The 12,194-nt window shown below is 45.2% G+C and overlaps 1 protein-coding gene across 6 annotated transcripts in view; it reads left to right on the forward strand.

Annotated features, from left to right (window-relative positions):
* The first annotated feature begins 975 nt into the window (after positions 1-975).
* Positions 976-12,194, forward strand: part of FRMD1 (FERM domain containing 1) — a 49,741-nt gene continuing 38,522 nt past the window's right edge. For 2 of the 6 annotated variants that reach the window (XM_068939130.1, XM_068939133.1), the window contains exon 1: positions 2,917-2,968. The gene's annotated coding sequence lies outside the window, so the exon portion shown is untranslated. The other 4 variants (XM_068939132.1, XM_068939129.1, XM_068939134.1 and 1 more) reach the window with 4 other exon arrangements.

The raw sequence follows: 12,194 nt of genomic DNA on the forward strand, positions 1-12,194 counted from the left end.
GATGGGTAAGGACAAGGTTTGTAACATGAATGAAAACACAGCACTTTCTTTTTAAGTACATTCTTTTCTGCATAGAAAACGTTCTGCAAGTTCATAGACTGTGCAGAAAGCTAATTCTCTTTCTGAATCAGATACTGCCTCTTCAGCTGCATCTTTCACACTTTTTACTGCTTTTAGCTTCACCAGCACTGCACAGCCCACCTGGTTATGGGAGGACCTTCAGTTGATTCTCATGCCTTGTTGTGACAATTCTTAATTAAAATTTCGTCTACACAAACTTCATTACTGCCAGTAAAGAACAGAGACTTGTTGGACTCCAACGTGATACTCAAAACCAATACCAAACCAAGACCAAACGCCCTGCCAGTGCCCACTGGCCATGTCCCGCGGGGCTCTGCCCTCGCAGGGCCCCCACAGCCCGGGGCACCGGACCGGGCAGCCACCCCCGGGGCCGCGGCTCGCCGCAGACTGCGCCGCAGGGCAACCCCAGCTGCAGACAGGAGAAACCGGATTTATCTCTCTTTTTTTTTTTCCTCGCGGGGCAGCCCAGGTACCAGCTACGCTGCCCACGACTTCAGGACAACCCGCTCCCACCTCCACTACAACCACAGTAACGGCCCCAACGACAGCCGTTACGGCCCCACCCTCCCATTACCGACCCGGGCCCCCGCCCCTCAGGCCCGCCCGGCGGGGCGCGGATTGACAACCGCGTTCGCCAACCCTCAGCCGTGCCGGGCGGCGGTCCCGCCCACTGCCCACGCGGCTCCGCCAATCCGCTGCGGCGACGGCGGCGCGCGGGGGTGGGGTGGGGTGGGGGGGGGAGCCCTGCGCCCGCGTGCCGCCGCTCCACGTGGGCGCCGCGGCGAGGGAAACAGCGGGGCCGGGCCGGGGGCGGGGTCGCGGGGGGCTGACTCCGCCCTCCGCCGGCCCGGGCCCGCCCCGCACCTCGGCTCACCACCCCCCCCCCCCGCCCCCGCTCCCTCCCGGGACACCGGCGTGCGGCTGCCGTTGGGTCCCGCCGCCGGTGCCTCGCGCGGCGCGCTGCGCCTTGGATGCTGCCGCGGAGGCGACAGCGGATCCCGGCGCCCCCAGCCGCCCCTGGCTAAAGCCGTCCGGTCCCGTCCGGTCCCGTCCCGTCCCGCGGGTAAGTGAGCGACGGCACCGCCGGGGATCGCCCCGGTGCGGGGCCGGGCGCCGCCGCGCTGTCCGCCTTGAGGCGTTCCGGGGCGGCCCCGGCGCTTGCACCGAGCCGCCGGCGACGGGGCGGGCGGGCCGGGCTGCGGAGAGCGGCACCTGCCTCCCTCTCCCCCCCCGCCACCGCCGCCCGGCCTGCCCCGCCGCGGCCTCCCGCCGCGCCCGTCCCGGGAGCGGGAGCGGGAGCGGGGGGAGCTCGCGGACGGCAGGGCACCGCGGTCCCGACGTGCCGCCGCTGCTGCCGCCGGAGGGTGTTTGGTACGAAGGGGCAGCGGGGAACTGAAAGTCGTTCAGGTGCCGTCTATTTCGGGCTTTTTTTTTTTTTTTGAAAACCTTTCCCGCCGCCCCCAGGTGCCGCACGCACTAGACTTAGCTTGCAGCTAGTAGTTAGCTGTAAGTCTGGCTGCGTTGGTCAGTTTGTCTGCAAGTCAGGTGCAAGGGCGCCCTTAAATCCTGAGATATGCTTGTGTGTCCGTGCACGGAGCGCGTGTTTTATTAAGCCTCCCTCTGGACAGGTGCAGGTTCCTAACAGGACCGTGCCGCTCTTCATACCCCTTGCAGTATGTTTGCGTTTCAGGTGATTCTAAAGTTGGAGCTTTCTAAGAAAACGGTCTGGGTTGCCAACAAGCCGTGTCGGCAGTGTTTCACCTTGTCAGGAGAAGGAGCTTTTGCTTTTGGCTCCTGCTCTGTCCGTTAGTCTAAAGTTCTTAAAAATAAGTTCAGTTTTCCTGTTGTCTCTGGAATTTTTAATTTGTCGTTTAAACAAAGTCATTCTGATCAGATTGTTAGTAATGGTGCAGTTCAAAGGTTCTGTTTGACTCCCCGTAGCAGATCGTTTCCTGACCCTTGAGGTATCAGGTATCCAGTTAGAGTTGATGATAATGAGACTTAAAAAGTCCTCAGCTGTTCCTGCAGCCTGACGAGGACGAATAACGAGCCCTTAGCGCCGCAAACATGAAAGTATTTGGAAAGTCGTTTGGAAGCTGAATTACATGACATTCTTATACTAACGCAAAAAAAATATAAGTTCCTAAGTGCAAAATACAGGTTTACAGCTTGTTCAGTAAGAGGCCACGGCCCATCAAAATGTTGGTTATGGCTAGACAGTAATAGCAATTTTTAGTTTTATTGCGTTACCTGTTCATTTTGCTGCCAAAGCAGCAGCGAGCCCAGATCTAGGAAACCTTTGTGCCGCCGCGCGCACAGAGCTGAGGCTCTCGGGGGGCCAGGGTCTTCAGAAGAGCACACCTTTGTGAAGGGCGGGCGTACCTCGGGAGGTCACGGGGTAGAATGGTAACAGCAGGAAAGAGAGGAGGGAATTGGACTCTGAAATATTGTGAAATCGTGGCAAGTCTTCCATCCCTCAGTGACATCCTCTCTCAGTTGATCTCACTGGTACGCCACCACATCACCTAATTTCCTAGTATTTCCGGCCCCTGCAATACTAAACCTTTTCTGCTGCTGCATTATTAGAGCAACTTCTGGCATGCCTCGAGGCAATTAGGCGTTCCTGAATGCCTCCCAGGCGCTAAATTAGAAGATGGCCTGGGTCTGGGACAGTTCCCAACAGGCGCTTGCTTTGCCACCGCCTTGTGAGCAGATGCTAAGGGAGGGTGGTGGGGCAGCTGGTGTGGGCTGGCTTCGGGACCTGGTGCTCTCCACTCGGGTGGGTGTCACCGTTGTGCCGTGATGAGATCTGGTCATGTCACGTTGTTGTTAAACAGCGCAGGCAGACGCCGAGGCTTAAAGGGCTGAGGAGGGTGAGCAGCGAGGGGTAAGTAGCCAAACATTGAGACTTCGTCTAGTGTCTGGTTTCATCTCAGAGGCAGCCTTAAGAGGGAGGGGTGCTGGAAGGAGGTGTGGAGGCAACCTCGAGTACTGTGGGGGCTGTTTTGTGTGCTCTGAGGTGAATGCTGTGACAGGCTTTTATCTACCAGCCAAAGACAGGATGAGGGAAGGAGCATCCAAGAGATGTGCATGCAGGGGAGAAGGGGGGGGGGTGTCAGAAGTCTCTATATTTGATTGTTTCTCCCCTTTTTAGTTCTTTCTTGGCACTAATTTACATCAAAAGGCTCTGTGTTTCCTGTGCTGCCTATATTGAGAAATCATCCTCTGTATTGGCAGACGTTCGCCTTCTGCTCTGCAGTGACAAACTCTTCAGGTTATCTCCCAGGTGGCGTTTGCAATGCACATCTGTTTTTCCACCACACCAGGAACCAGAAGGTGCTGTCTGAACCTTGTCCCTTCTTCAGTGAGCTACAGTGATACGCAGGACTTGACAATAAATATTTCAAAAGCATAGAGAATGCTTACCTTTTAAGACTTTACCCAAAGAAAATGAGGGTGTATTTCTAGCAATGATTATTTTGGAGGAAATGGTCAGGAAGAAACTTTTTGAGTATTTATCTCCTGTTCATTTGTTAGGTGTTTTTTCTTATTTTGTTCGTGGAAAACTTGGAATGACAACAGAATATGTTGTCCTCACTTTTCTGTTTATTCCTCCCGTTTAATTTCTATGCACTGTTAATCAGAATGTTCTGCTTTCGGCATTGGTAATGTTAAGAATTTTTGTAGTAACCAGTGTTTTGACCTCAGATGAGGAATGTGACACCAGAAAAAATTGGAATCCAAAAGGGAAAATAGTATTTTCTTGCAGAGGTTGTCTTCCAAAAAAAAAAAAAAAAGATAAGCATAAACAAGAATAAATCTATAAAATGCTATTAAAGAACATGAGTTGTAGCAAATCTTTCCTGTCGTTTTCCAAAAAAAAAAACACCCTATGCTCTTTGGGCAGGGTTTTATTTTAAGGATTTTTGTTGTTATTGTTTATGCCATGTATATAGAAATCTACTTAGTTATATAGAAATAACCAACAAATTTGTATAAACTGTTTTTCCTTAAAAGTTTTAGGTTGTATTTACATTTGTTTTCCTGATATTGTTTTAATCTTTGATGATAGGGGAAGATTTTTTGATAGCAGGTAGGGGCTGATCCTTCTTTGAAGCTACAGCACGCTCTTCATTTCCCGACACTTCAGGTAAAAAGTGTATGAATCCAGTGATTAACTCCATATCAGTTAACAATTGTAATAAAGTAGTTGCCCTACTGCTAGACCAATTCAAGATAATGCAAATTACTTGCATGCCTACTGTGCTCCAGGGTTACAGTTTGTCTTTTCTTGCAGAAATTCCTGTGCTACTATGCTGCTTCTTGATTATCCTAGTATTGTTTAGCAGTAATACCTTAATTCTTACAGTTGTAGTTAGTAACTGAACGTGGACAAACTGTAGACTCAGCCCAAAAGAAGTCCTCTGGCTAGTAGTGGTCGCTCTCTTCTTTTTCCTTAACCCTTTTCTTACACTTAATTTGTCTTTCTTTTCTGCTGTCTCTTTCTTCTTTTTGCAAAATGCAGCATCACCATGAAATAGACCGTTCTTTCTAAAGCAGTTTGTTTAGCTATGTTTCTGTGTTGAGCTTTGTCTTTCTATTTCCCCGTCCTTTGCAGAAGTTAATTTCTAGCAGTGCTATTGCAGTCTTTGAAGTTGCATCTAATCTTAAATACTCTGCTGTTTGTGTTAATTTTGTCAGGGTTTTGGCAGATTGGTATTTCCACCCTTGTAATGAAAACAAACTGTGTTCCGGGCCATGTTATATCCATTTTTTCTGGAAGTCCCTCCGTTTCACATGAACATATTCGGGACAGAGAAGAATATTGATTTAAGACAAGCTGCACTTTTTAAGGAGGAGAGGAAAAAAAACAACAGACTGATGCAGAATCTGAATAGTTGATCTGAATATTTAGACTGTGATTGAAATGCTATAAGATCACCAGTGGATTTTTCCTTCCTTTGGGGAAGTTTTCTAATGTTTTTTAACTAGTTAGTAACTAGTTAGTAGCAACTAGTTAGTTTTTAACTTGTTAGTATTCTTGCTCAGAAGAGTTCTTGATGTGATAAATTGCTAAGAAAACATGTCTGTTCTTATTCATCCTGCAACTCCAGGTATTGCCTGTGAAGTTATAATGATACTTACATTTTTTAACTGAGACTTATAATCTAGTTAATTCTAGAGCTGAAATAAGATATTACTTGATGAGTGTAGAACTCCAGGAGGAATGTACCCACGCATTTTTTGACAGCTCTACAGAATACTTCAGGTGGTTTGGTGGAACAAACTCTGCATAGTCAGTCTTGTAGAAGAGTGTCTCTCAGCTATTGTATGCAAGCCAAGAGTATAATAGATTTGTTTGGGAGAAATCCTGTTTATAGGCCTGGTAGACTTGAAAAAAGAATATGTCTCCAGTTGGAGAATTAGCCCATAGGCTTTTGGGTGATGGGATCTTATCCATTTCCAGTCTGCATGGTACAGGAAGATGCCTCTCTCTTCAGCTGCTGGTAGCAAGACCAGGTCCTTCTGTTTGGTGCTCTGCCTGCGCTTCCTAAGCTTCCTTTCAGTTAGAGTAGCAGGGAACGAAGCCTCGTTCTCCCCTGTTTTAAAGACCTTACTGTGGCTCTCCATCCCTGCTTTGCCTCTCCTGCTTCACATAAATGCAGAAGAAGAACAGTCTTTAATAAAGGAGGATTGCACTACTTGGCAGAAGTGCACAGACAGAGCACTGGAGTGCCAAAGACAGAATATTTTCTGTTACTCTCCTTCGCATTGAGGTATCAGAGACTGCCTGATGCTTTCTTCTGAACTGCACTCCTGGCTCCGCATGTGTATTCATGTGAATGAGGTTTCTCTAAGGATCTGTACTGAAAGGAATGTGTCCATGTATTTGAGTGGAGGCAAGCTTGCTGTTACTGAGTGGATGTGCAAGCAATGAGCTTTCCTTAATCTAACGTGATATTGTCTTGGTCATCCAGATAAACAGTAGCTTTGCATTTATGAGCAGACTTTCTTTGCAGCTGCTTTTGCACTGTGTAATGGACACTGAAGCGGCTTTGTGCACTGTCCCATGTTTTTTTCTTAAGCTTCTGCGCTTGCTTAAGTCAATCAATGTTTTCAGCTGCTACTAAATCCTAAACTTCAATTCATTTGTTTGATTTATAAAGTCTGAAGAAGTCCTATAAATGATTGTTAATCAGTAAAAGGAGTCTAGTTACACATTATATAGAAATAAATAAATTCATCGTGGTGAGTTACTTAATGTTGGTAGTTTGACACATTGGGTGTAACGCTACTTTTGCATTATCGATCAATGAGAAGGCAGGATCAGTTGATCCATTGCTCTTCAGGCCTTTGGCAGGAGGGTGTTTGTCCTCCAGGGAAAGCTTCATGCTGAAGGAGAAGGTGCACGCTGTAGTTGCAGGCTTCATTGTTTGCGTATTGTTTCAAGCCTGTATATTGCTAAGTTTTGCATGTTTCTGGTAAAGTAATGTATTTTAAAAGGCTGCATATTTTTGTATGCATAAATACAAAGGCACTCACTTGGAAGCGATGGGGAAAACCTAATGGTCCTCATGAGATTTTAATTCATCCCTTTTTGCTTGGGGGCTTTAATGCTTGTTGTCTGTTTCTCTCAAAAGACTCCTGAATTCAGTTTTGGTTTCAGGGAAGGATTAAACTCAGGTGATTCATGCTGAGCTCCTCCCCAGGAGTAAACTGCTAAAAAGCTGTTCCTCATCCAAGGAGGGAGAGCCAGATGGAAAGGCAGAAGCCGCCCTGCGCAGTCCTGCCTGTGCAGCCTCCTTGCTGCTGCTGCCGCCGTGCCGTTGTGCTTCGTGCACTCTAGGAGTGAGGGCTTTGCTGCTCCATGCTATGCTAAACTTTTTCTCTTTTCTTGCAGCCTAGTTTGCAGCAGTAGGGTCTGATGTGTATCCCAAAACATGCGTCATTTTACCTGGCTACCAGAGAACACTGCATTATCACAGGATAGGATAGCTGTCCCATCTTTGAGCCTGAGGTCTAGGGCTTCGTAGAGACGAAATAGCATAGCAGCGTGATCCCAAATTAGAAAGTATGGTCCACGGGAATTTTAGGAGAATTGTTCTTTCAGAGCATGCCGGCCTAGTTGAGGAGCAGTGCAAAGCAGAGGGGAGTTACCCTAAGTATACCTCATATTCTAGCACAAGTTCTTGGTTGTGGTGGTGCTATTTGACTTTAGGCTAGCAGACTTTGCAGTGTGGAGGCGGAGTACAGGCAGTCATGCCTAAGAGCTGTGTCTAATCCTGCAATGAAGACTAAGGACAAAGGATTTTCCTCTCTTGTTAAAGCTCAGTGTCATCAGAGAGTGCTGTTTGTACAGAAGAAAAGGAAAAGGATGTTGGTTGACATCTAAGAGCAAAGCTGAGCAATTCTCTCAGCTGCCCCAAAAGATATGAGGTGAGGACTAAGTCTGCTAGGGTTCCACAGCCCTGAAATTTTTGGAAGCATTTTCCATTGCTGCGTTTGAAAATCCCGGAAGAAAAGGGGGAGCCAGGCCCACGTCCCATCCTGCAAAAGGAGTACGCTAAGTTCTGAGAGGTATTGATAGCAGATGGAGGAGGTTAGCTGCAGTTGCCTCTCCCACATCTATGGACTGAAAGCCAGTTGTCTTTGACCATGTTACATCTGTCCTATGCCAACGAAGTTGTGTCCGTTCTGGGATCCAGCCATTCAGAGTACTGAAATGACTGGGAGGTGGTCTTAGTATGCCTTGTTCATTCGATTTGAATATAGGCTTCCTAGTGCTCTGAACTTCCTTATAGCGCTCTGAACGTTGGTGACAATTGTGTATTCCATCTAGAAAGCAGCATATTGGATACTGCATTCAGTACATTTCCACCTTGTGGTATCTTTGCCCTTAGATGAGTAGTGCTAGTCCTGGGAGGATGCTAAGGCAGGTATGGCTGACAAATCAATGCATTTCTGGGAATTTGTTGCAAGGCATGACTTAGTAGTTTTGGCTATTGAAGAGAGGGTGGCGTTTTTCACTTCTGCTGCAGCCGTGGCATAAAGCTGTCCAGCTTCAGTCTCACTTTCTGCCGTGAAACACAATTTTTCTTCTCATATTTCCAGAGAAATGTTCATCATCTCTGAGAGTAGTCAGGGGAGGTATATATGGTCTTAAGGTCATGATGCTGGGAAAGGCTGGTGTGTACCATCAGTACATTTGTACTTGTTCAGGCCCTCTATTATTCTGTTTTACAGATAGCACCGGTGTCCTACAGTATGTCTCTGAGATGATAGATATGTAGGTGGTGGAAGTTCCAGTTTTTAAGGCTGTGTTTCCTGATCGGTATAAGCCAACCTAAATGTGGGCTGACACCGAAAGGCAGGTGTGTTTCCAGATGGTCCCCTGATTTGTCTTGCTGCACAGCTGGCTTGATTAGAGCTGCTTAAGCTGATTGTGAAGCTGTAGCCTGAGAATATAGCTGGCTTCAGCTTGTCCGGAAGAGTCTTAACAGTTCTGGATGCTTCTTGATAGGACTCTGTAGTAACTCTTCTGGCTAAAATTCACTGGTTTTGCTTAGGGTGTTAAATGGGCCAATCTGTTAAGCTTTCCTCAGGAAGATTCTGTGTTCATATTCTGTTACCTGCAGCAAAACCAGCTTTTTGAAGATGTTCCACTATAATTAACGAAGTGTTTTTCCAGGTTATGGATGACTGAGAAACACACAATTACTTGTGCCTTCCCCCCCCCCCCCCCCTCCATACCAGGAGGGTTTTATTCCATTTTGTTTCTTGGAGTTGGTAGATCGTCTCTCTTTCATCAGTTTACTATTTCCCCTGCAGATGCTATTGTAGCAGTACCGAGAGGCTGAAGTCAGGACTAGGACCCGTTTGCAATGGGTGCTGGACTAGTATAAAATACAGCTGCACTCATGATGCAGTTTGAACCCAAACGTTGTTTGGGTGAGACCTGCTTTCAGACACGCTAACCATGGTATGGCCCCGGATTCAGCAAGGGGCAAGTCGTTTTCATGCTGTTGTGTTATGTAGACTGTTAAAGGTGGTTCAGTTAGCTTTCCTGCTAGCATCCTGCAGTAAACAATCTTCTGGAATTGCCCGGTATCAACTGTGGCTGAGAACTGTGAAGAAAGTCCCTGGGAGAGAGCAGCACCTGCAGAGACACGGGTTGCATCTCTGTGTTAGCTTAGCAATATTGTCAAGCCACCCCTCAGCAACTATTTTTAGCTTCCTTGCCCCTTTTCTCAGGCTGAGGCTGGCATTGACATAACACAGTAGTGCGCTTATTCAGGAAACTACACTAAAAGAAAATTGTTCTGTGGTAGGAACAGTGTCCTGCTAATTTAGCTCCCTGAACCGGCTCTCTGCAAGATCAGGTTAGCCCAAGTTCTTGTGAAAAGAGAAGCAAAACCACGCAGCACTAGAGACCTGGGCTTAGCAGGAAAAGAAAGGCACTTCTGCAACCAACTTCACTGGTGACCACTGTCTGCAGGAACAGTTTCAGCTGGTATGAGCTGTATTGCTGAAGTGGTTTGAGTGTGTGGGCTAATTCTTTAAAACAAGTACAAGTTGGGAACCCGAGGTCAGAATGTATGAAGAAAGTAGTGTTACTTCCTGTAACGGGTGAGTGGCTAAACAGAGGCTTGTCCCTTCAGGTGGCATTTATTTTGGGAAAAGAAGAGTCAGGTCTCAAATTTACCTGCAGAAGTGCAGTAAGTAACCTGTCATCTCTAGCGGCAGCTGGAAAATTACTGGGTAAGTTGGTAGGCTGGCTCTTTGACCAATAACTTGTGCACATAGGGAATGCAAATTTTCTGTAGCTCTGAAATGACTGACGAGGAAGAAGCTGTCAAAATGCTCCCGTAGATGTTCCTGAATCTCTTCCTTTCTTAGAAGACTCAGTTGTTCTTATTCCAGAAAACTTCAGCAATTCTTGTTTTTACCAAAGAAATGCTGCGTTTCTGTTCAGATTCTAGGAAGCAGCTTGTGAGGCCATGGAGAGAGGAGGGGAAGATGAGCTTTTTTTCTTAATTAGTTTTTATGGCTGTGTTTGAGCTGCTGAAACAGAGGAGTCTTGGAATTAATGACAGACTTATTTTCCAAAGCTCTGGTGCACGTGTGTTTAGGTGAAGTAAAATAAAACAAACGGTGCTAAATAAACTGTGCTATCACTCTGGCCACTAATAAGACTCCTGACTGATACCAGAAGCATACAAATAAATAGCATCTTTGACTGTTTCACTGATAGACTGCAGGGACCTTTGACCAAGCAATTACATCTCAAAATGCACTTCTCCAGGAGCTAAAACATGAAGTGGTGTTATTTAAAAAAACAAACAAACTGTAGAGTGTCCCAGAGGCAGATGATTGACTTTAGCTTTTATTAATTCATCTGCAGTGCATTTGCAGGAGCTTTTAGGGTTTAATTGAGGTTAAGAGGTTGGAATCTGTGGTAAACAAAAGAATGGCATATGGGCAGTCTGAAATTGTGTATATTTAAGTAAGAGCATTCCTTCTGGCCACTTGTTTTCATTGGGCAGTTGTTCTTGGCTCACAGCTTAAACAAAAAAAAAAAGTGTTAACATCACTGCTAGCAAGTTAATGATTCATTACTTTTTATCACATTCTAACATACCTCTAAAGAAGAGAAAGCTGATCTAGGCTTGTGTTTGACCTCCCCCTTCAGATTAAGGACGTTGCTTCTTTAACCTCTTACTTGCTGTTGCAGGGTTTAGAGGCTCATTTGTTTTAAAACATAAAAAAAGTAACACCTTTTCTCCATTCTTCCTCACTTCCTTTCTCTCGTAATCTGCAGTTGTTCTCTTAAAAGTTCAAGTGAACAAAGCAAATGTGAGATTATAGGAAAGCTGTCCAGAAGCGTTATTTTATAGAGGCTGTGAGGAGTTGGGTTTCAGTTTCTGGAGTTGTGCACAGAGCACTATGTGTGTATGTTTTTACGTTTTTTTTCTTTTTCCTTAGCCACCTTTTTTGAACGGTGCAGTGAGCTGTATGAATGCCTTCATTAGACTGCATCTGCTCTTGTGAATGAGACTATGTACAATCTACTCCAGCAGTTTGATAGTAAAGATAAACCTCCTCATGTTGGAAGGCCTGAATTCATACTCTGAGGTCTTTATGCTATTCGTAAACTTTATGGCGCATGTGACATCAGCTGACAATGACAACGGTGACCTGCCAGCCTCAAGTCGTTCTGTAGGCATCTGTTATTTATGTACCGCTGTTAATAGCGTGCAGCCTGGAATCCAAGAGGACACGTCAATATAATTATATTGACGAGAGGATAAATGAGAGATTTTCTCTTAATATTTCATCTGATAGGAGCTTTCCTCTGTCATCTTCCAGGAAGTCAAATGTGTCTTTTTGTGCTTGCTTAGAATTTAGAGCAATCTCCCTTTTAAAAGTCTTAGTTTTTGGACTACAATTCTGGTTTTTGAAAAAACGAAACAACTTAGCCCTTTAGTGACCTGCTCTTTTCAGAAGCTGTAATGCATTAAATGTGATTTTTGTGTATTTATGTCTCATAAGACAGGCTCTATATAAAGAACTTGGATAAAAAATGCTTTATTAAGATGTATTGTTTACTAGTGCAAGAAAGGAAGTGGATGGAACAGCTTACTTTTTTTATGCAGAGTGACACTTAGATCTTTTACTTATATTTGAGGTTAAAAAAAGTAGTTATGTTTGAGCACAGAATTGAAGGGAGAGGGGTAAGTTTTTTTTTTTTTTTTTTTCTGAATTATACTTTGTCTTCCTTTTTCTATTTCCCATGCAAGAGTTTTTCCACTATATTTTTCTCCCTGAAATAGGACAAAATGAATTTAAATATCAAAGCAAATTCAAATGCTTTGAAAACCTATATATAATGTATATGCAATATGTTTGTGTGTCTATATGAGTATGTGCATATGTGTATATTTATTTTAATTTGTGATGTCCTGTGAGAGCTATTGGAAGTCTTTTTGATGGACTTCTTTTTTTTGACGGAAAGTACCGGCTTCTCTAATTTAACAGCAAGATGAAAAATACCTTCTGTCACTCTGAAGATACTGTAAAACAGAATGCTTATGACTGGGTGTTAATATAAAATG

Source organism: Struthio camelus, chromosome 3 (assembly GCF_040807025.1).
Source record: "Struthio camelus isolate bStrCam1 chromosome 3, bStrCam1.hap1, whole genome shotgun sequence".
In the NCBI taxonomy this organism is placed as follows: domain Eukaryota; kingdom Metazoa; phylum Chordata; class Aves; order Struthioniformes; family Struthionidae; genus Struthio; species Struthio camelus.